This window comes from Neurospora crassa, assembly GCF_000182925.2.
Source record: "Neurospora crassa OR74A unplaced genomic scaffold supercont12.8, whole genome shotgun sequence".
Taxonomy (NCBI): Eukaryota; Fungi; Ascomycota; class Sordariomycetes; order Sordariales; family Sordariaceae; genus Neurospora; species Neurospora crassa.
The window spans coordinates 1-21,038 of record NW_011929459.1 but is presented as its reverse complement, the minus strand read 5'-3'; the positions used below and the strand labels follow the sequence as shown (position 1 = coordinate 21,038).

At 28.0% G+C, this 21,038-nt stretch overlaps 7 non-coding genes across 7 annotated transcripts; all 7 read right to left on the bottom strand.

Annotated features, from left to right (window-relative positions):
* Positions 1 to 1,594: 1,594 nt before the first annotated feature.
* NCU15695 lies at positions 1,595 to 4,849 on the bottom strand. The gene has a single exon (XR_898008.1). It is a non-coding gene; the product is annotated as a 28S ribosomal RNA (ribosomal RNA).
* A 78-nt stretch (positions 4,850 to 4,927) lies between these two features.
* NCU15694 lies at positions 4,928 to 5,081 on the bottom strand. Its single transcript, XR_898007.1, has one exon. It is a non-coding gene; the product is annotated as a 5.8S ribosomal RNA (ribosomal RNA).
* A 191-nt stretch (positions 5,082 to 5,272) lies between these two features.
* On the bottom strand, positions 5,273 to 7,061 carry NCU15693. The gene has a single exon (XR_898006.1). It is a non-coding gene; the product is annotated as an 18S ribosomal RNA (ribosomal RNA).
* Positions 7,062 to 10,420: 3,359 nt separating this feature from the next.
* NCU15692 lies at positions 10,421 to 13,735 on the bottom strand. The gene has a single exon (XR_898005.1). It is a non-coding gene; the product is annotated as a 28S ribosomal RNA (ribosomal RNA).
* A 17-nt stretch (positions 13,736 to 13,752) lies between these two features.
* On the bottom strand, positions 13,753 to 13,906 carry NCU15691. The gene has a single exon (XR_898004.1). It is a non-coding gene; the product is annotated as a 5.8S ribosomal RNA (ribosomal RNA).
* A 191-nt stretch (positions 13,907 to 14,097) lies between these two features.
* Positions 14,098 to 15,892, bottom strand: NCU15690. The gene has a single exon (XR_898003.1). It is a non-coding gene; the product is annotated as an 18S ribosomal RNA (ribosomal RNA).
* Positions 15,893 to 19,250: 3,358 nt separating this feature from the next.
* NCU15689 lies at positions 19,251 to 21,029 on the bottom strand. Its single transcript, XR_898002.1, has one exon. It is a non-coding gene; the product is annotated as a 28S ribosomal RNA (ribosomal RNA).
* Positions 21,030 to 21,038: the final 9 nt, after the last annotated feature.

Genomic DNA, 21,038 nt, shown 5'->3' with positions numbered 1-21,038 from the left:
AATAAAAAGAAAAAGAAAGGAAGAAGCTTATTAAGGGGGTAAGATATTATAAAAGTAAAAAGGTAGAAGGAAAGTAAGAAAAATATATATAAAAAAAAAAAAAAAAAAAAAAAAAAAAAAAAAAAAAAAAAAACAAAGAAAAGAAGAATAAGAACCTTCTTTATTTTATTTACATATTAATCATATTACTTTTTTATCCTTATATAGATATAATATAAAAGAAGGGAATGGAGGGGGGTTTGGAGGTATAAGGAAAGAAATATTAAGAGAGGAAAGCCCTAAAAAGAGGTTAAAAGTTAAAAAGAAAAAAAAAAAAGGAAGAGAAAAGAAAAAAAGGACTAAAACGAAGGAAGACGGAGAGGAAAGGAAAGGGAGGAGGAAGAGTAATAAAGAGGATAAAAGTAGAAAGAAGAAAGAGGGAGGAGAAAAAGAAGAAAGAAAAAAAATAAATAAATAAAAAAGGAAAAGAAAAAGAAGAAAGAAATTTTCGCTTCCCCCCTAAAGACTAAACTATTTCTAACCTAAGTAGCCTACTTACCGCCTCGCCTACCTAAAAATTAAAAAGATAGCCTCCCCCTTTATACTTTTACCTTATATAAAAATACAATCCTATATAACCTTTTCCTACCTACCCTACTACGTTTTCTAATAAAAAGGCTACAAATACCTTTATTCAATTATATAGCTTCTTTATTTACTTACCCCCTTCTACTATTACCCTACCCTTTCCTTTAATAAGCCTCTCTTAATAGGAGTTAGAAAGTAACCCTTTAGCCCCCCCAAACCTCTCGGTCCTTCTTACTTACCCTATATAGGCCTTCGCCCTTACCTTCCTAATATAATTACTATTTATATAAAAATTCTATATTTAAATACATTTACTTACCCTATATACTTAATCCGCCCGGACGTACTTACTTACCCTCTCTTTTCTACGCTACTTTATATAATTTAAATATATTTACCTACCTAGTATTATATTTAACCTAATTATAAATGCATTTACTTATTTAAAACTATAAGTTTGTTTAAAAATTATTTATTTACCCGGTCGTTCCTACCCCACCGCTACTTAGTCGGTCGCTTTTACCTACCTTACTTATTATAGTTATTAAAATTTATAAAAGCCCGGCCCGGCTGTACCCGTATATATTATACCGGTCGATACTTCCTTAGGTATATACTATATATAATTATTAAGCCTTCTATAAATTAGTTATTAGTACGGTAAACCCCTTATACCTAGCCCGCCTATACCCTTAGGGTAATATCGTCTAAACCTGGGAAATACTAAATTTAATTAAATCCCCTTTCTATTCCTATTTACCTTATACTTTCCCTTTAATAAAGTATTTTCGCCCTCTTAAACTTTAATAACTAAATTTCGGGGGGACCCCCTAATAAATACCTATTTATTAGACGGACCCTTCTATTGGGAAATTTAAGTGAAGGAGGGCTTACCCTTAGTAAATTGTAATAATAAGACTATTCTATTACTTATAGGACCCTTTTGTATATTTAAATTGTTTATAAAAGATTTAATCTAATGTATATTAAAATTATAATATGTAAATTACTACTAGCTACTTTAAGGTTAATAGAGGAATTGCCTATTAAGATACAAGGCCGGAGCCTATTCTTATACGTTTATAATATATTAGAAGTATTATTATATTTTAATATAGATTTTAATTTAGAGGCGTTTAGCTATTATTTAATAAATAGTAGTATTACGGTATTATTCGGTTAGATAATTGTAAAAACCAATTATTTAAATAAGCGGTTCCTTTTATATTAAGTTTAATTATTATTATAATAAGGTTATTAGTAGGGTAAAATTAATTTATTTTATAATAGTCTAAACCTAGTTTATGTTCCTTATTAGTAAGTGAATAATTTAATATTTATTAAATTCTATTTCGGTATAATAGGAAGAATTGATATTGAAGGATTAAAAAGCAATATTACTATAAACGTTTGGCTATTATAAATTAATTATCCCTATAGTAATTTTTTTGGTACTTTTAATTTTAAATTTCGAGGGATTAAAGGATCGATAGGCTATACTTTTATAGTTTATATTTATATTAAAAATTAAAATTAAAGGGACTTTTACCCTTTTATTCTACTAGAGATTTCTATTCTCTATAAGCCCCCCTTAAAATACTTATATTATAGTTTAATAGATGTGCTGCTTTAGTTAAATTCCTTATTTAATAATATCTTTAACCTGGGTTAGCCTATAAAGGATTTTAAAATTAGAAATTAGACGAAAATCCAGCCCCGTTTAATTAAATAAATAAAAAAATAATAGGAATAATAGTATTTTACTAGCGCCGAAGCTCCTACTTATTCTATACTTCCTATATCTTTTTATAATATTAAATTAGAGTTAAATTTAATAGGGTTTTTTTTCTTTACTAATTCTACTAAATTTATTCCTTTGGTTGTAGTTTCGTTAAATAGTAGATAGGGATAGTAGGAATTTCGTTAATCTATTTATATATGTTACTAATTAAATAACGAAGTATTTAATTATTTTAAGAGAATTATAGTTACTTCCGCCGTTTACTTGCGTTTAATTAAATTTCTTTACTTTAATATTTAAAATACTAAGTAGAAATTATATTGCGTTAATACTATTTTCTAGTTATTATAATACTATATTTTAATTAAATAATTAGATTCCCCCTATTTATATTAATTTTAAATTGGTTATTAAACGTACGCTAGACAACCGAAGTTTATTAAAGGCTTTTATACCTGGATATTAAAAATTATTGGCCGGTTGCCCAACTAGTAGTAATTTACTCTTAGGGCATTTACCTAAAACTTAATATATTTAACCCTTAGAGTTAATCCTTTTCTTAAAATTATAAATTTATTTTACCGACTTCCTTTATTTATATTATTCTATTAATTAGAGGCTATTTACTTTAGAGACCTATTATAATTATAAGTATAATTTAACGTAAGAATTATTCCTTCTTGCGGATTTTTAAAGGATATTAAGAATATACCGGACCCGATAGAAGTATTAGGCTCTTTCGGCTATTAAACCCTATTTTTAAATAAATTATTTTTAAAGTAATAAATTATTAAGAAGAAAAGAGAATTCTACCCGGAGCCTCCGCTATTATTTCTATATTTAATTACATTATTATATAAAACCTACATCTAAGTACCGGAATATTAACCAACTTCCCTTTTGCTATACAAGGTATAAGTGCTCCTTTAAAATAGAATTTCCCTATAACTTAAGATTAATTAACTTATATCTAACCGCTATTTATATAAAACTTTTCCCTACTTCGGTCCTTTAAATTCTTATTAAAGTATTTACTACTACTATTAAAATTTGTATTAGAGGCCGTTCGACCCGGGCTTATGCTCTAGGCTTTGTTATTGACCTCTACGGCCGTTTATTCTTTAGAGTATTATTTCTACTTTAAGGGCGGGGTATAAGTGGGACGTTTGAGCGCTATCTATTTTTAGGGCTAATATATTCGGTAAGTGAATTATTATATAGTCCTTAGCGGATTCCGATTTCTATAGCTACCGTCCTACTATTAAAATATATTAATATTTTTTATAGTATTTAATAAGCGTCTATTCCGGCACCTTAACCCCGCGTTCGGTTTATTTTATATTGCTAATTCTATTTACTAAAAATAGCCTACTAATATTAATATATTCGAATACCTATATTCAATTAAATAATAAGGGCTTCTTATATATTTAAAGTTTAAAAATAGATAAAGGCTAAAAAGCGCCTCCGAATCCCTAATTATTCGCTTTACTTTATAAAATTGAAGAATAATATTACTATTCTAAGGGAAATTTCGGTAGTAATTAGCTATTAGATAATTCGATTAATCTTTCGCCCCTATATTTAAATTTAACAATCGATTTATATATTAGAACCGTTATAAACTTCTATTAGAATTTCCTCTAGCTTTACCCTATCTAAGTATAATTCACTATCTTTCGGGTTTAAGGTTTAATACTCTTATTTAAATCTATCCGAATATATTAAAATTAGTTAATAATACGCCGAAGCTCTTACTTATATTTATTTTTATTATATATACGGGTTTTATATTTAAATATTCGTATAAAACCTTAACTCCTTAATTTATATTTTAAAACGGGTTATTAATAATTATTATATTAGTATCCTTATAAATGTACAAACCTTAATCCCGGCGAAGGCATTACGCCCAGGGCTATAATACTCTCGGAGGAGCTACGTTCCCTAGACCTTTATCCCCCCGTTAAAATTAATATTAGTTTAAACCGTCCTGAATATACTAGTAAGAATACCGAATAATTGGAACGGTGCAAGTCTGGTTATAAACGCTTCCCTTTTAATAATTTTATATACTATTTAACCCTTTTTTTAAAGTACTTTTTATTTTTTAATTATTTTATTTATACGTTATTAATCTCTAGCTAGTATTTAGCTTTAAAAGAAATTTATTTCCTATTTTAAATAATATTCTTAAATTATTCAATTTATCGAAGGAGCTTTATATTAGATTAGCATCTAACTATATAGGGCTCTCACCTTCTATAGCGCTCCGTTTTAGGGGATTTAGAAGGTACTTTACTAAAAGCTTCCTTTATAAATTATAATTCAAACCGAAGCTAGATTTTAAATTTAAATTATTACCGCTTTACTTACTATTATTAAGGCAATCCCTATTAGTTTCTTTTCCTCTGCTTATTAATATACTTAAATTTAATAGGTATTCCTACTTAATCCGAAGTTAACTTTAGAAATAAGGGGTTTTATAGTAAGAACCCGCTATATAATTATAGTAATATAGAATTATTACGCTTAGTATAACTAGCGAGCTTACTATTAATTTTGAGGGACTGTAAATAGCTGTAGATCTTTAATATAAATAGAATTTAATAGTTAAAATAACGTTCAAATAAGTATATTCGCTAGAATATTAGCGAGCGTAATATATATTTAAAGATTTAATAATTTATTGAATTCTATAATTTATATTACTTATTGTATTTCGTTGCGTTCTTTATTAATATTAGAATTAAGAGATCCGTTATTGAAAGTTTTGATTTATTTAAAAATTTATTTAGAGAGATATAAAATATTAAAAATTTAGTTTTAGTATTCCGGCGGGCAACCTTTTACGAGTAGGAGACTTAAGGATCCGGGAGGGCTTGAAGGCCTTTTTGGACCGTTAGTGCCGAAGTAACTATATAGGTAAAATTCGCAATAGTTTGTAGGAGTTTTGCAATTCTATAATAATCCCTCCGCTAGTTTATTAATAGAAACTTTATTATAATTTTTATTTCTTCTAAATAACTGAATTTGGATAGTTTTCCGGCTTTAGGTAGTTGTTGCCGACCTCCCTAAGCTAGTCCGGAAGCCTTATTAAGCTATTCAATTGGTAATAGTAATAGGCGGTATATATAAAGGGCAGGGATATAATTAATATAAGTTAATAATTTACATTTATTAGGGATTTTTTATTAAAGAGTAATAATTGCAATACTCTATCCCTAATACAATACAATTTAATAAGATTACCCGGACCTTCTAGCCAAGGGAGTATTCGCTGGCTATATTAGTATAGCGTGCGTGCGGCTTAGAATATTTAAGGGTATTATAGACCTATTATTACTTTAAATTTCTATCGGTTTAAACCGATAATCCCTTTAAGAAGTTAGTGTATTACTAAAGTAATACGGGCTATTTAGTAGGTTAAAGTTTTGTTCGTTATTATAATTAAATAAATAAATTATTTTATTAATTAAGAATAGCTATATACTACTACCTACGAAATTAAGAAAGAATTCTTAATCTATTAATCCTTATTGTATTTAGACCTAGTAAGTTTCCCTGTATTAAGTTAAATTAAACCGTAGGCTCTACCCTTAGTAGTACCCTTCTATTAATTTTTTTAAGTTTCAACCTTGCGATTATATTCCCCTAGGAGCCTAAATATTTTAATTTATTATAAGGTGCCGAACGGGTTAAAAAATAATACTATCCGATCCCTAATTAGTATAATTTATAATTAAAACTACAATAGTATTTAATCGTCTTCAATCCCCTAACTTTTATTCCTAATTAATAAAAATATCCTTAGTAAATATTTTTGTAGTAGTTAGTCTTTAATAAATCTAAGAATTTCACTTCTAACAATTGAATATTAATACCCCCGACTATCCCTATTAATTATTACGGCGGTCCTAGAAATTAATAAAATAGAACTATATATTCTATTCTATTATTTTATACTAATATATTCGAATATAGGCCTTCTTTAAACAATTTAATTTATTTATAGTAAAAGTCCTAGTTCCCCGATATACCTAGTAAAGGGTATACGGTTTTCTAGAAAAAAAGGCCCGACCTAGTTAGTATACGCGGTGAGGCGGACCGACGGGCCGAGTCTAAAGTTTAATTACGAGTTTTTTAATTTTAATAATTTTAATATACGTTATTGGAATTAGAATTACTATAGCTGCTAGTACTAAATTTGCCCTCTAATTATTCTTTATTAAAGGATTTAAATTGTACTTATTCTAATTATAAGATTTAAAAGAGCCTTGTATTAATATTTATTATTATTACTTCCCTATATTGGGATTAGGTAATTTACGTACTTATTACCTTCCTTAGATATAGTAGCCATTTCTTAAGCTCCTTCTCTAGGGTTGAGCCCTAACCCTCTATTACCTATTATTACTATAGTTAGCTAAGATTTAACTATCGAAAGTTAATAGGGTAGAAATTTGAATAAATTATCGTTAGTGTAAAGTTATATAATTCGAGAAGTTATTATAAATTATTAGTTAGCCCCGAAGGGTATTAGTTTTTAATTTAATAAATATACCCCTTCCGAAGTCGGGGTTTTTAATATATATTAGCTTTAGAATTACTACAGTTATCTATATAGTAAGGTACTATTAAATAAACTATAATTGATTTAATAAGCTATTTGTAATTTCGTAGTTTAATTGCTTAAATTTAAATATATATAGTTTAATTTTTAAAATAAGTATATAACTATTAGTAGAATTAATTAGGTAACTATTATACGTTTAGAAAAACCAATTGTTCGTAAGCGAATAGAAGAGTTTATAAAATTATAAAGGTAGGCGGTTTGAAATTTATATAGTAGGGTTGAACTTACTTCGAAATACGTATCTATTTTCCCCTCCTAAATTCCTTAGAGTATAGTCGGTAGGAGGACGGGAGAGTATAGAACGCCTCTTATATATCGCCTATATATTCTAAGAGGAGGTTTAATATAGAAGGTTCTATCCGAAGGCTTCCTTAGCTAGCCGGTACCCCTGGCGGTTTATAAATAAATTTAACTAGCGGTTAGTTATTTATAAAATTTACCCTTCGGCGTTTATAGGGTACTCTCTAGCGCTTATAGGATCTTCTTAAATATTGCCCGATAGAAGTAGAACCTTTACTAGAACGGTACTAAGGTAGTTTATACTATTAACATTAATTCTTTAATAAATTATAAGGAGCTATATAATAATAATATTCTATAAATTGGAATTTAATTTCCTTTGTAGGTTACTATAGGAAGGTATTTAGGCTATAAGCTAAAGTAATCCTCCTATAGAAGGCTTCTAAATAGAATAGGCCTTATATATCTTTATTTATATTTATAAGAGGGAACTGGAGGTAGGAACAATTAAATAGTTTTATTACTTACTCTTTTCTATTATTCTCTACCGCTCCTTCTTATATACCCTCTAACCTCGAATTTAGGGATAGTACGGCCCGACGGTCTAAATTACAATTTTTCAACTCCTGCGAAATTCCCTAATATAGGAAATTTTAAAAATCGATTTATAGCTACTTAATTACCTAATTAGATCGTACCTTCTCAAGAATCTCGTTCTAAGTTTATAAAAATTATACCTTCTTCGTTAAATTAGTTATACCTTCCTTACCTACCCGGTCATTCCTACTTACTCTACATTTAATAGGTACTACCCACCTACTACTTTTTTCTTTTTAATTTTAATTTTACTTTTCTTATATAAGCCTGTTATATTTACTTTATAGTTCTTACTTACCTTATATTTAATAAACGTTATTTATTTACAATTTTCTTTTTTAAAACTTCGGCTTCTAAAGGTCGATTGCACCTTCTTTACCTACCCGGTCGTTCTTACTTACCCTATATTTAATAAGTACTACCCTTTATTACCTTTCCCTTTTCTACCTTTTTAACTTTAGCCGTACTTTTCTTATATAAAGTAGATATACCTACCCTATAGCGTCTATTTAAACTACGTTTCTACTAAATAAAAAGCTAATTACTTTTTATCTTCCCTAATATAATTTATAATATTTTATAACTATACTAAAAGTATTTATATTACTCTTATCTTTTTCTTTTTACATTTACTAATTCAACTTTCTTTATTAATATACTAACCTTAATATATCCTCCTTACCTATATAACTAAAACTACTTAATACCCTACTTACTCTATTAATTGTTTATACCCCCTAAATTCTACTACCCTTCTTCTTCTACTATTTTTAAAATTTCTTTTTTTTTTTTCTTTTTTTCTTCTTTTTCTTCTTTTTTACTATCAATTATTTACCTGCCCTTCCCTAACAATTCATTTAAGACCGTATAGGTTCTAATTAATCGATTTAGTCGCCTCCGAATACTTTCTTCTTCTTATATTTATAAAAAAAACCTTTACCTTTATTATAATCCGGCTCCTACTACTCTAAAAGTGTTTATTTACTTTATAAACGCCCTTACCTAATAAAGATTTAGAGGTAGAATAAGAGGACGAAAAGAAGAATAAAAAGAAAAAGAAAGGAAGAAGCTTACTAAGGGGGCAAGATATTATAAAAGTAAAAAGGTAGAAGGAAGTAAGAAAAATATATATAAAAAAAAAAAAAAAAAAAAAAAAAAAAAAAAAAAAAAAAAAAAATAAAGAAAAGAAGAATAAGAACCTTCTTTATTTTATTTATATATTAATTATATTACTTTTTTATCCTTGTATAGATATAATACAAAAGAAGGGAACGGAGGGGGGTTTGGAGGTATAAGGAAAGAAATATTAAAAGAGGAAAGCCCTAAAAAGAGGTTAAAAGCTAAAAAGAAAAAAGAAAAAGGAAGAGAAAAGAAAAAAAGGACCAAAACGAAGGAAGACGGAGAGGAAAGGAAAAGGAAGAGGAAGAATAATAAAGAAGATAAAAATAGGAAGAAGAAAGAGGGAGGAGAAAAAGAAGAAAGAAAAAAAATAAATAAATAAAAAAGGAAAAGAAAAAGAAGAAAGAAATTTTCGCTCCCCCCCTAAAAATTAAACTATTCCCAGCCTAAGTAGCCTACTTACTGCCTCGCCTACTTAAAAATTAAAAAGATAGCCTCCTCCTTTATACTTTTACTTTATATAAAAATATAATCCTATATAACCTTTTCCTACTTACCCTACTATATTTTCTAATAAAAAAACTATAAATACTTTTATTTAATTATATAGTTTCTTTATTTACTTACCCCCTCCTACTACTACCCTACCCTTTCCTTTAATAAATTCCTCCTAATAGGAGTTGGAAAATAACCCCTTAGCCCCCCCAAACCTCTCGGTCCTTCTTACTTACCCTATATAAACCTTCGCCCTTACTTTCCTAATATAATTACTATTTATATAAAAATTCTATACTTAAATACGCCTATTTACTTTATATATTTAACCCGCCCGGACGTACTTACTTACCTTCTCTTCTCTATACTACCTTATATAATTCGAATATACTTGTTTACCTAGTGCCGTACCCAACCCAATTGTAAATATATTTATTTATTTAAAATTATAAACTTATTTAAAAATTATTTACCTACCTAGTCGCTCCTACTCCGCCGCTACTTAGTCGGTTACTCTTACCTACCCTACCTACTATAGTTACTAAGATTTATAAAGGCCCGGCCCGGCCGTACCTACGTATACTACGCCGGTTGACGCTTCTCTAGGTATATACTATATATAGTTATTAAGCCTTCTATAAGTTAGTTACTAATATAGTAAACCCTTTATACCCGGCCCGCCTACGCCCCTAAAGTAATATTATTTAAACCCGGGAAATGTTGAACTTAATTAAGTCCCTTTCCTATTCCTACTTACTTTATACTTTCCCTCCGGTAAGGCGCTTTCGCCTTCTTAGGCTTTAATAACTAAATTTCGGGGGGACCCCCTAATAAATACTTATTTATTAAACAGACCCTTCTATTAGGAAATTTAGGCGAAGGAGGGCTTACCTTTAGTAAATTGTAATAATAAAGTTACTTTACTATTTATAAAACCCTTTTATATATTTAAATTATTTGTAAAGAATTTAATTTAATATATATTAAAATTATAATATACGAATTACTACTGGCTACTTTAAAGCTAATAGAGGAATTGTTTATTAAAATATAAGGCTGGAGTTTATTCTTATATATTTATAATATACTAGAAGTATTATTACATTCTAATATAAATTCTAATTTAGAGGCGTTTAGTTATTATTTAATAGATAGTAGCGTTGCGGTACTACCCGGTCGAATAATTGTAAAAACTAATTATCTAAATAAATAGTTCCTCTTATACTAAGTTTAATTACTATTATAATAAAGTTATTAATAAAGTAAAATTAATTTATTTTATAATAATTTAAATCTAATTTACGTTCCTTATTAGTAGGTAAATAATTTAACATTTATTGAATTCTACTTCAGTATAATAGGAAGAGCCGATATTGAAGGATTAAAAAGCGATGTTGCTATAAACATTTAGCTGCTATAAGCTAATTATCCTTATAGTAATTTTTCTAGTACTTCTAGCTTCAAATTTCGAGGGACTAAAGGATCGATAGGTTATACTTTTATAGTTTGTATTTATACTAAAAATTAAAATTAAGGGGACTTTTACCCTTTTATTCTATTAGAGATTTCTGTTCTTTATAAGCCCCTTTTAGGATACTTACATTATAGTTTAATAAATGTACTACCCTAGCTAAATTCCCTACTTAATAATATTTTTAACCCGGGTCGGCTTGTAAAGGACTTTAAAATTAGAAGTTAAACGAAAATCCAGCCCTACTTAATTAAATAAGTAAAAAAACAATAGGAGTAGTAGTATTTTACCGGCGCCGAAGCTCTTACTTATTCTATACCTCCTATATCTTTTTATAATATTAAATTAGAATTAAATTTAATAAGGTCTTTTTTCTCCGCTGATTCTACTAAGTCTATTCCCTTAGCTATAGTTTCGTTAGATAGTAGATAGGGATAGTAGGAATCTTATTAATTTATTTATATGTATTACTAATTAAATAATAAAGTATTTGGCTACTTTAAGAGAGTTATAGTTACTCCTACTATTTATTTGTATTTAATTAAATTTCTTTACTTTAATATTTAAAATACTAAATAGAAATTATATTATATTAATACTACTTTCTAGCTATTGTAATACTATATTTTAATTAGATAGTTAGATTCCTCCTATTTGTACTAATTCTAAATTAGTTATTAAATATACGCCGGATAACTGAAGTCTATTAAAAGCTTCTATACCTGGATATTGAAAGCCGCCGGCTAGTTACCTAATTAATAGCGATTTACTCTTAGGGCATTTACTTAAAGCCTAATATACCCAACCCTTAGAGTTAATCCTTTTTTTAAAGTTATAGATCTATTTTATTAACTTCTTTTATTTATATTATTCTATTAATTAAAAGCTATTTACCTTAGAGACCTACTACGGTTATAAGTATAATTTAGCGTAAGAATTATTCCTTCCTATAGATTTTTAAGGGACGTTGAGAGTGTATTAGACCCGATAGAAGTATTGGGCTCTTCTAGCTATTAAACCCTATTTCTAAATAAATTATTTTTAAAGTAATAAATTATTAAAAAGAAAAAAGAATTTTGCCCGGGGCCCCCGCCGTTATTTCTACATTTAGTTGCGTTATTGTGTAAAACCTATATTTAAGTACTAAAATATTAATTAATTTCCCTTTTACTATATAGGGTATAAGTGCCCCTTTGAAACGGAATTTCCCTATAGCTTAAGATCGATTAACCTATATCTAACTGCTATTTATATAGAACCTTTCCTTACTTCGGTCCTTCAAATTCTTATTAAAGTATTTATTATTATTATTAAAATCTATATTAGAGGCCGTTCAACCTAGGCTTACGCCTTAAGCTTCGTTACTAACCTTTATAACCGCCTACTCCTTAAAGTATTATTTCTACCCTAAGGGCGGAGTATAGGTAGGATGTTTAAATATTATTTATTTTTAGGGCTAATATATTCGGTAAGTAAATTGTTATATAATTTTTAGCGGATTCCGACTTCTATAGCTACCGTCCTACTATTAAAATATACTAATATTTTTTATAGTATTTAATAAACGTTTATTCCAATACTTTAACTCTACGTTCGGTTTATTCTATATTGCTAATTTTATTTACTAAAAATAGTCTACTAGTGTTAGTATATTTGAATACCTACGTTCAATTAAATAATAAAAGTTTCTTATATATTTAAAGTTTAAGAATAGATAAAGGCTAAAAAGTGCCCCCGAGTCCCTAATTATTCGTTTTACTTTATAAAATTAAAGAATAATATTATTATCTTAAGGGAAATTTCGGTAGTAATTAGTTACTAGATAGTTCGATTAATTTTTCGCCCCTATATTTAGATTTAATAATCGATTTATACGTTAAAACTGCTATAAACTTCTATTAGAATTTCCTCTAACTTCACCCTATTTAAATATAGTTTACTATCTTTCGGGTCTAAGGTTTAATACTCTTATTTAAATCTATCTAAATATATTAGGATTGGTCGATAATACGCCGAAACTCTTACTTATATTCACTTTTATTACGCGTGCGGGTTTTATACTTAAATATTCGCATAAAACTTTAATTCCTTAGTCCGTATTTTAAGACGGGTTGTTAATAACTATTATACTAGCATTTTTATAAATACGCGAACCTCAATCCTAGTAAGGGTATTATACCCGGGGCTATAATACTCTTAGAGGAACTATATTCTTTAAACTTTTATTCCCTTACTAAAACTAATATTAGTTTAAACCGTCCTAAATATACTAGTAAGAACACCGGATAATCGGAATAGCGCAAATTTAATTATAAACGCTTCCTTTTTAATAATTTTATATACTATTTAACCCTCTTTTTAAAGTGCTTTTCATCTTTCAATTACTCTACTTGTATACTATTAATCTCTAGCCGGTATTTAGCTTTAAAAGAAATTTACCTCCTATTTTAAATAATATTCCTAAATTATTCGATTCGTTGAAGAAGCTTTATATTAAATTAATATTTAACTATACGGGGTTCTTACCTTTTATAGCGCCCCGTTCTAAGGGATTTAGAAGGTGCCTTACTAAAAGTTTCTTCTATAAATTATAATTCGGGCCGAAGCTAAATTTTAAATTTGAGCTATTACTACTTTATTCGCTATTATTAGGGCAATCCCTATTAGTTTCTTTTCTTTTATTTATTAATATATTTAAATTTAGTAAGTATTCCTACTTAATCCGAGGTTAATTTTAGAAATAAGGGGTTTTACAATAAGAACCCGCCGTATAACTATAATAATATAAAATTACTATATTTAGTATAATTAACGAGCCTGCTATTAATTTTAAAGGATTGTAGATAGTTGCGGATCCCTAACGTAAATAAAGTTTAATAATTGAAATAACGCTCGAATAAGTATATTTATTAGAATATTAGCGAGCGCAATATATATTTAAAGATTCAATAATTTATTAAATTCTATAATTTATATTACTTATCGTATTTCGCTATATTCTTTATCGATATTAGAATTAAGAGATCCGTTATTAAAAGTTTTGATTTATTTAAAAGTTTATTTAAAGAGATATAAAATATTAAGAGTTTAGTTTCGGTATTTTAATAGGTAGCTTCTTATAAATAGGAGACCTAAAGATTTAGGAGGGCTTAAAGGCCTTTCCGGACTACTAACGCCGAAGTAACTATATAAGTAAAATTCGTAATAATTTATAAGAGTTTTATAATTCTATAATAATCCCTTTACTAATTTACTAATGGAGACTTTATTACAACTTTTACTTCTTCTAAATAACCGAGTTTGGATAACTTTCCGGCCCTAGGTAGTTGTTACTAACTTCTTTAGGTTAATCCGGAAGTTTTACTAAATTATTTAATTAATAGTAGCGATAGGTAGTATATATAAAGGGTAAGAACGTAATTAACGTAAATTAATAATTTACACTTATTAGGGATTCTTCGTTGAAGAATAATAATTGTAATATTTTATTCCTAATATAATACAATTTAATAAAATTACCCAAACCTTCTAGTTAAGGGAATATTCGCTAATTATATTAATATAATATATATACAGCCTAAAATATCTAAGGGCATTATAGACCTATTATTACTTTAAACTTCTATCGGTTTAAACCGATAGTCCCTCTAAAAAGCTAGCGTATTACTAAAGTAATATAGGTTATTTAGTAAATTAAAGTCTTATTCGTTATTGTAATTAAATAAATAAATTACTCTACTAATTAAGAACGGCCATATACTACTACCTACAAAATTAAGAAAGAGCTTTCAATTTATTAATCCTTATTATATTTAGACTTAGTAAATTTCCCTATATTAAATTAAATTAAACTATAGGCTCTACCCCTGGTGGTGCCCTTCCGTCAATTTCTTTAAATTTTAGCCTTGCGACTATATTCCCTTAAGAGCCCAAATATTTTAATTTATTATAAAGTGCCGAACGGGTTAAAAAATAATACCGTCCAATCCTTAATTAGTATAGTTTATAATTAAGACTACAATAGTATTTAATCGTCTTCGATCCTTTAACTTTCGTTCCTAATTAATAAAAATATCCTTAGTAAATACTTTCGTAGTAATTAATCTTTAATAAATCCAAGAATTTCACCTCTAATAATTAAATACTAATACCCCCGACTATTCCTATTAATTATTACGGCGGTCTTAGAAACTAATAAAATAGAACTATACGTTCTATTCTATTATTCTATACTAATATATTCGAATATAGGCCTTCTTTAAATAATTTAATTTATTTATAATAAAAGTCCTAATTCCCCGATATACCTAGTAAAAGGTATACAGTTCTCTAAGAAAAAAGGCCCAACCTAATTAATATACGTAGTAAGGCGGACTAATAGGCCGAGCCTAAGGTTCAATTACGAGCTTTTTAACCTTAATAATTTTAATATATACTATTGGAATTGGAATTACCGCAGCTGCTAGTACCAGACTTGCCCTCCAATTATTCTTCGTTAAGGGATTTAAATTATATTTATTCTAATTACAAAACCCAAAAGAGCCCTATATTAGTATTTATTATTACTACCTCCCTATATCGGAATTAGGTAATTTACGTACCTACTACCTTCCTTAAATATAGTAGCCGTTTTTTAAATTCCTTTTCCAGGGTCGAGCCCTAACCCTCCATTACCCATTATTACTATAATTAACTAAAACCTAGCCATTAAAAGTTAATAAAATAGAAATTTAAATAAACTATCGCTAATATAAAACTATACAATTCGAAAAATTATTATAAATTACTAATTAGCCCCGAAGGGTATTAATTTTTAATTTAATAAATATACCCCTTCCGAAATTAGGGTTTTTAATATATATTAACTCTAGAATTACCACGGTTATCTATATAGTAAAGTACTATTAAATAAACTATAACTAATTTAATAAATTATTTATAATTTTATAATTTAATTATTTAAATTTAAATATATATAATTTAATTTTTAAAACAAATATATAACTATTAATAGAATTAACCAAGTAACTATTATATATTTAAAAAAGCTAACCATTTATAAACGAACGGAAGAATTTATAAAATTATAAAGGTAAGCAATCCGAAACTTGTATAATAAGGCCGAATTTGCCTTAAAATACATATTTACTTTCCCTTCCTAAATTCCTTAGAGCGTAGTTAGTAGGAGGATAGGAGAGTGTAGAGCGCCTCTCACATACCGCCTATACGCCTTAAAAGGAGGCTTAATATAGAAAGTTCTACCCAAAGGTTTCCCTAATTAGCTAATACCTCTAATAATTTATAAATAAATTTAATTAATAACTAATTATTTATAAAACCCACCCCTCGGTACTTATAGGGTACTCCCTAATACTTATAGGATCTTCTTAAATACTATCTAGTAGAGGTAGAGCCTTTACTAGAATAGTACTAAAGTAGTTCGCGCTATTAATATTAATTCCCTAATAAATTATAAGGAGTTACATAATAATAACGTTCTATAAATTAGAATTTAATTTCCTTTATAAATTACTATAGGAAGGTATTTAAACTATAAATTAGAGTAGCCCTCCTATAGAAGGCTTCTAAATAGAGTAAGCCCTATATATCCTTATTTATACCTATAAAAAGGAGCCGGAGGTAGGGACAACTAAATAGTCTTACTACTTACTCTTTCCTATTACTTTCCGCTACTCCTTCTTATATACCCTCCAATTTCGAATTTAGGGACAATATAGCCCGACGGTCTAAATTACAACTTTTCAACTCCTATAAAATTCCCTAATATAAAAAATTTTAAAAATCGATTTACAACTACCTAGCCACCCAACTAAGTCGTACCTTCTTAAGAATCTTATTCTAAATTTATAAAAACTACGCCTTCTTCGTCAAATTAGTTGCACCTTCCTTACTTACCTAATTATTCCTACTTACTTTATACTTAATAAATATTATCCGCCTACTACTTTTTTCTTTTTAATTTTAATCTTACCTTTCTTATATAGGCCCGTCGTACCTACCCTATAGTTCTTACTTACCTTATACTTAATAAGTACTACCTATTCGCAATTTTCCTTTTTAAAACTTTAGTTTCCAAAGGTCGATTACGCCTTCTTTACCTACCCGGTCGTTCTTACCTACCTTACACTTAGTAAATACTACCCTTTACTACCTTTCCCTCTTCTACCTTTTTAACCTCGGCCGTACCTTTCTTATATAAAGTAAATATATTTACCCTATAGCATTTATTTAAATTATATTTCTACTAAGTAAAAAGCTAACTACTTTTTATCTTCCCTAATATAATTTATAATATTTTATAATTATACTAAAAGTATTTATATTACTTTTATCTTTTTCTTTTTATATTTATTAATTCAACCTTCTTTATTAATATACTAACTTCAATATATCCTCCCTACCTATATAATTAAAGCTACCTAATACCCTACCTATTCTACTAACTATTTATACCCCCTAAATTCTACTACCCTTCTTCTTCTACTACTTTTAAAATTTCTTTTTTTTTTTTCTTTTTTTCTTCTTTTTCTTCTTTCCTACTATTAATTATTTACCTACCCTTCCCTAATAATTTATTTAAAACCGTATAGGTTCTAATTAATCGACTTAATCGCCTCTAAATACCTTCTTCTTCCTATATTTATAAAAAAAACCTCTACCTTTATTATAATCCAGCTCCTACTACTCTAAAAGTATTTATTTACTTTATAAATACCCTTACCTAATAAAGATTTAGAGGTAGAATAAGAGGACGAAAAGAAGAATAAAAAGAAAAAGAAAGGAAGAAGCTTACTAAGGGGGTAAGATATTATAAAAGTAAAAAGGTAGAAGGAAAGTAAGAAAAATATATATAAAAAAAAAAAAAAAAAAAAAAAAAAAAAAAAAAAAAAAAAAAATAAAGAAAAGAAGAATAAGAACCTTCTTTATTTTATTTATATATTAATCATATTACTTTTTTATCCTTATATAAATATAATATAAAAGAAAAGAACGGAGGGGGGTTTGGAGGTATAAGGAAAGAAATATTAAGAGAGGAAAGCCCTAAAAAGAGGTTAAAAGCTAAAAAGAAAAAAAAAAAAGGAAGAGAAAAGAAAAAAAGGATTAAAACGAAGGAAGACGGAGAGGAAAGGAAAGGGAGGAGGAAGAGTAATAAAGAGGATAAAAGTAGGAAGAAGAAAGAGGGAGGAGAAAAAGAAGAAAGAAAAAAAATAAATAAATAAAAAAGGAAAAGAAAAAGAAGAAAGAAATTTTCGCTCCCCCCCTAAAGACTAAATTATTCCTAATCTAAGTAGCCTACCTACCGTTTCGCCTACCTAGAAATTAAAAAGATAGCCTCCCCCTTTATACTTTTACTTTATATAAAAATACAATCCTATATAACCTTTTCCTACCTACCCTACTATATTTTCTAATAAAAAAGCTATAAATACTTTTATTTAATTATATAGCTTCTTTATTTACTTACCCCTTCCTACTATTACCCTACCCTTTCCTTCAATAAACCCCTCCTAATAGGAATTGGAAAGTAACCCTTTAACCCCCCCAAACTTTTCGGTCCTTCTTACCTACCCTATATAAGCCCTCGCCCTTACCTTTCTAATATAGCTACTATCTATATAAAAATTCTATATTTAAACGTACCTATTTACCCTATATACCTAACCCGCCCGGACGTACTTACCTACCCTCTCTTCTTTATACTACCTTATATAATTCGAATATATTTACCTACCCGGCGCCGTACCCAACCTAATTGTAAATATATTTACTTATCTAAAATTATAAATTTACTTAAAAATTATTTGTTTACCCGGTCGCTCCTACCCCGCCGCCGTTTAGTCGGTCGCTCTTACCTACCCTACCTACCGTAGTTATTAAGATTTATAAAGGCCCGGCCCGGCCGTGCCTATATATACTACGCCGGTCGACGCTTCCCTAGGTATATATTATATATAATTATTAAACCTTCTATAAGTTAGCTATTAATACAATAAACCCCTTATACCCAGCCCGCCCGCACCCTTAGGGTAATATTGTCCAAACCCGGGAAATACTAAATTTAATTAAATCCCCTTCCTATCCCTACTTACCCTATACTTTCCCTCCAGCAAAGCGCTTTTACCCTCTTGGGTTCTAATAACCAAATCTTAAGGGGACCCCCTAATAAATATTTACTTATTAGGCGGACCCTTCTATTAGGAAATCTAAGCGAAGGAGGGCTTACTTTTAGTAAATTGTAACAATAAGGCTATTCTATTATTTATAGGACCCTTTTATATATTTAAATTATTTATAAAAGATTTAATCCAACGTATATTAAAATTATAATATATAAATTACTACTAGCTACTTTAAGGCCAATAGAGGAATCGCCTACTAAAATACAAGGCCGGAGCCTATTCTTATATATTTATAACGTACTAAAAGTATTATTATATTTTAATATAGATTTTAATTTAGAAGCGTTTAACTATTATTTAATAAATAGTAGCGTTGTAGTACTACCCGGTCGAATAACTATAAAAACCAATTATTTAAATAAGTAGTTCCTTTTATACTAAATTTAATTACTATTATAATAAGGTTATTAATAAAGTAAAATTAACCTATTTTACAATAGTTTAAACCTAATTTATATTCCCTATTAGTAGGTAAATAATTTAATGCTTACTAAATTCTACTTCGGTATAATAGGAAGAACCGATATTAAAGGATTAAAAAACAACGTCGCTATAAATATTTAGCCGCTATAAGCCAATTATCCCTATAATAATTTTTTTAATACTTCTAGCTTCAAATTTCGAAGGACTAAAGGATTGATAGGCTATACTTTTATAGTTTATATTTATATTAAAAATTAAAATTAAGGGGACTTTTACCCTTTTATTCTACTAAAGATTTCTATTCTCTATAAGCCCCCCTTAAGATATTTATATTATAGTTTAATAAATGTACCGCCCTAGCTAAATTCCCTACTTAATAATATCTTTAACCCGGATTGGCCCGTAAAGGACCTTAAAACTAAAAATTAAACGAAAATCCAGCTCCGTTTAATTAAATAAATAAAAAAATAATAGGAGTAGTAGTATTTCACCGGCGCTGAAGTTCCTACTTATTCTATACCTCCTATATCTTTTTATAATATTAAATTAGAATCAAACTCAATAAGGTCTTCTTTCCCCGCTAATTCTACTAAGCCTATTCCCTTAATTATAGTTTTACTAAATAATAGATAGGGATAATAGGAATCTTATTAATTTATTTATATATATTACTAATTAAATAATAAGGTATTTAATTACCTTAAGAGAATTATAATTACTCCCGCCGTTTACCTATACTTAATTGAATTTCTTTACTTTAATATTCAGAGTACTAGGCAAAAATCATATTGCATTAATACTACTTTCTAGCTATTATAATACTATATTTTAATTAAATAATTAAATTCCCCCTATCTATACTAATTCTAAATTAATTATTAAATATACGCCGGACAATTAAAATTTATTAAAAACTTCTATACCCGAATATTAAAAACCGCTGGCTAATTGCCTGGCTAATAGCGATCTACTCCTAAAGCGTCTACTTAAAGCCCGACGTACTTAACCTTTAAAGCCAATTCTTTTCCCGAAATTACAAATCTATTTTACCAACTTCCTTTATTTATATTATTCTATTAATTAAAGGTTATTTACTTTAGAGATTTACTACGGTTATAAGTACGACCTAGTATAAGAATTATTCCCTTCCGCGGATTTTTAAGGAACGTCGAAAGTGTACCGGACCCGATAGAAATATTGGACTCTTCCGGCTATTAAACCTTATCTTTAAATAAACTATTTTTAAAATAATAAATTATTAAAAAGAAAAGAGAATTCTACCTGGGGCCCCCGCCGTCGTCTCTGTATTTAATTATATTACTGCGTAAAATCTATATTTAGGTATTAGAATATTAACCGGCTTCCTTTTCGCTATATAGGGTATAAATACCCCTTTAAAACGGAACTTCCCTATAATTTAAGATCGACTAACCTATATCTAATTACTATTTATATAGAACCTTTCTCTACTTTGGTCCTTCAAATTCTTATTAAAATATTTACTATTACTATTAAAATCTATATTAAAGGCCGTTCGACTAAGTTTAC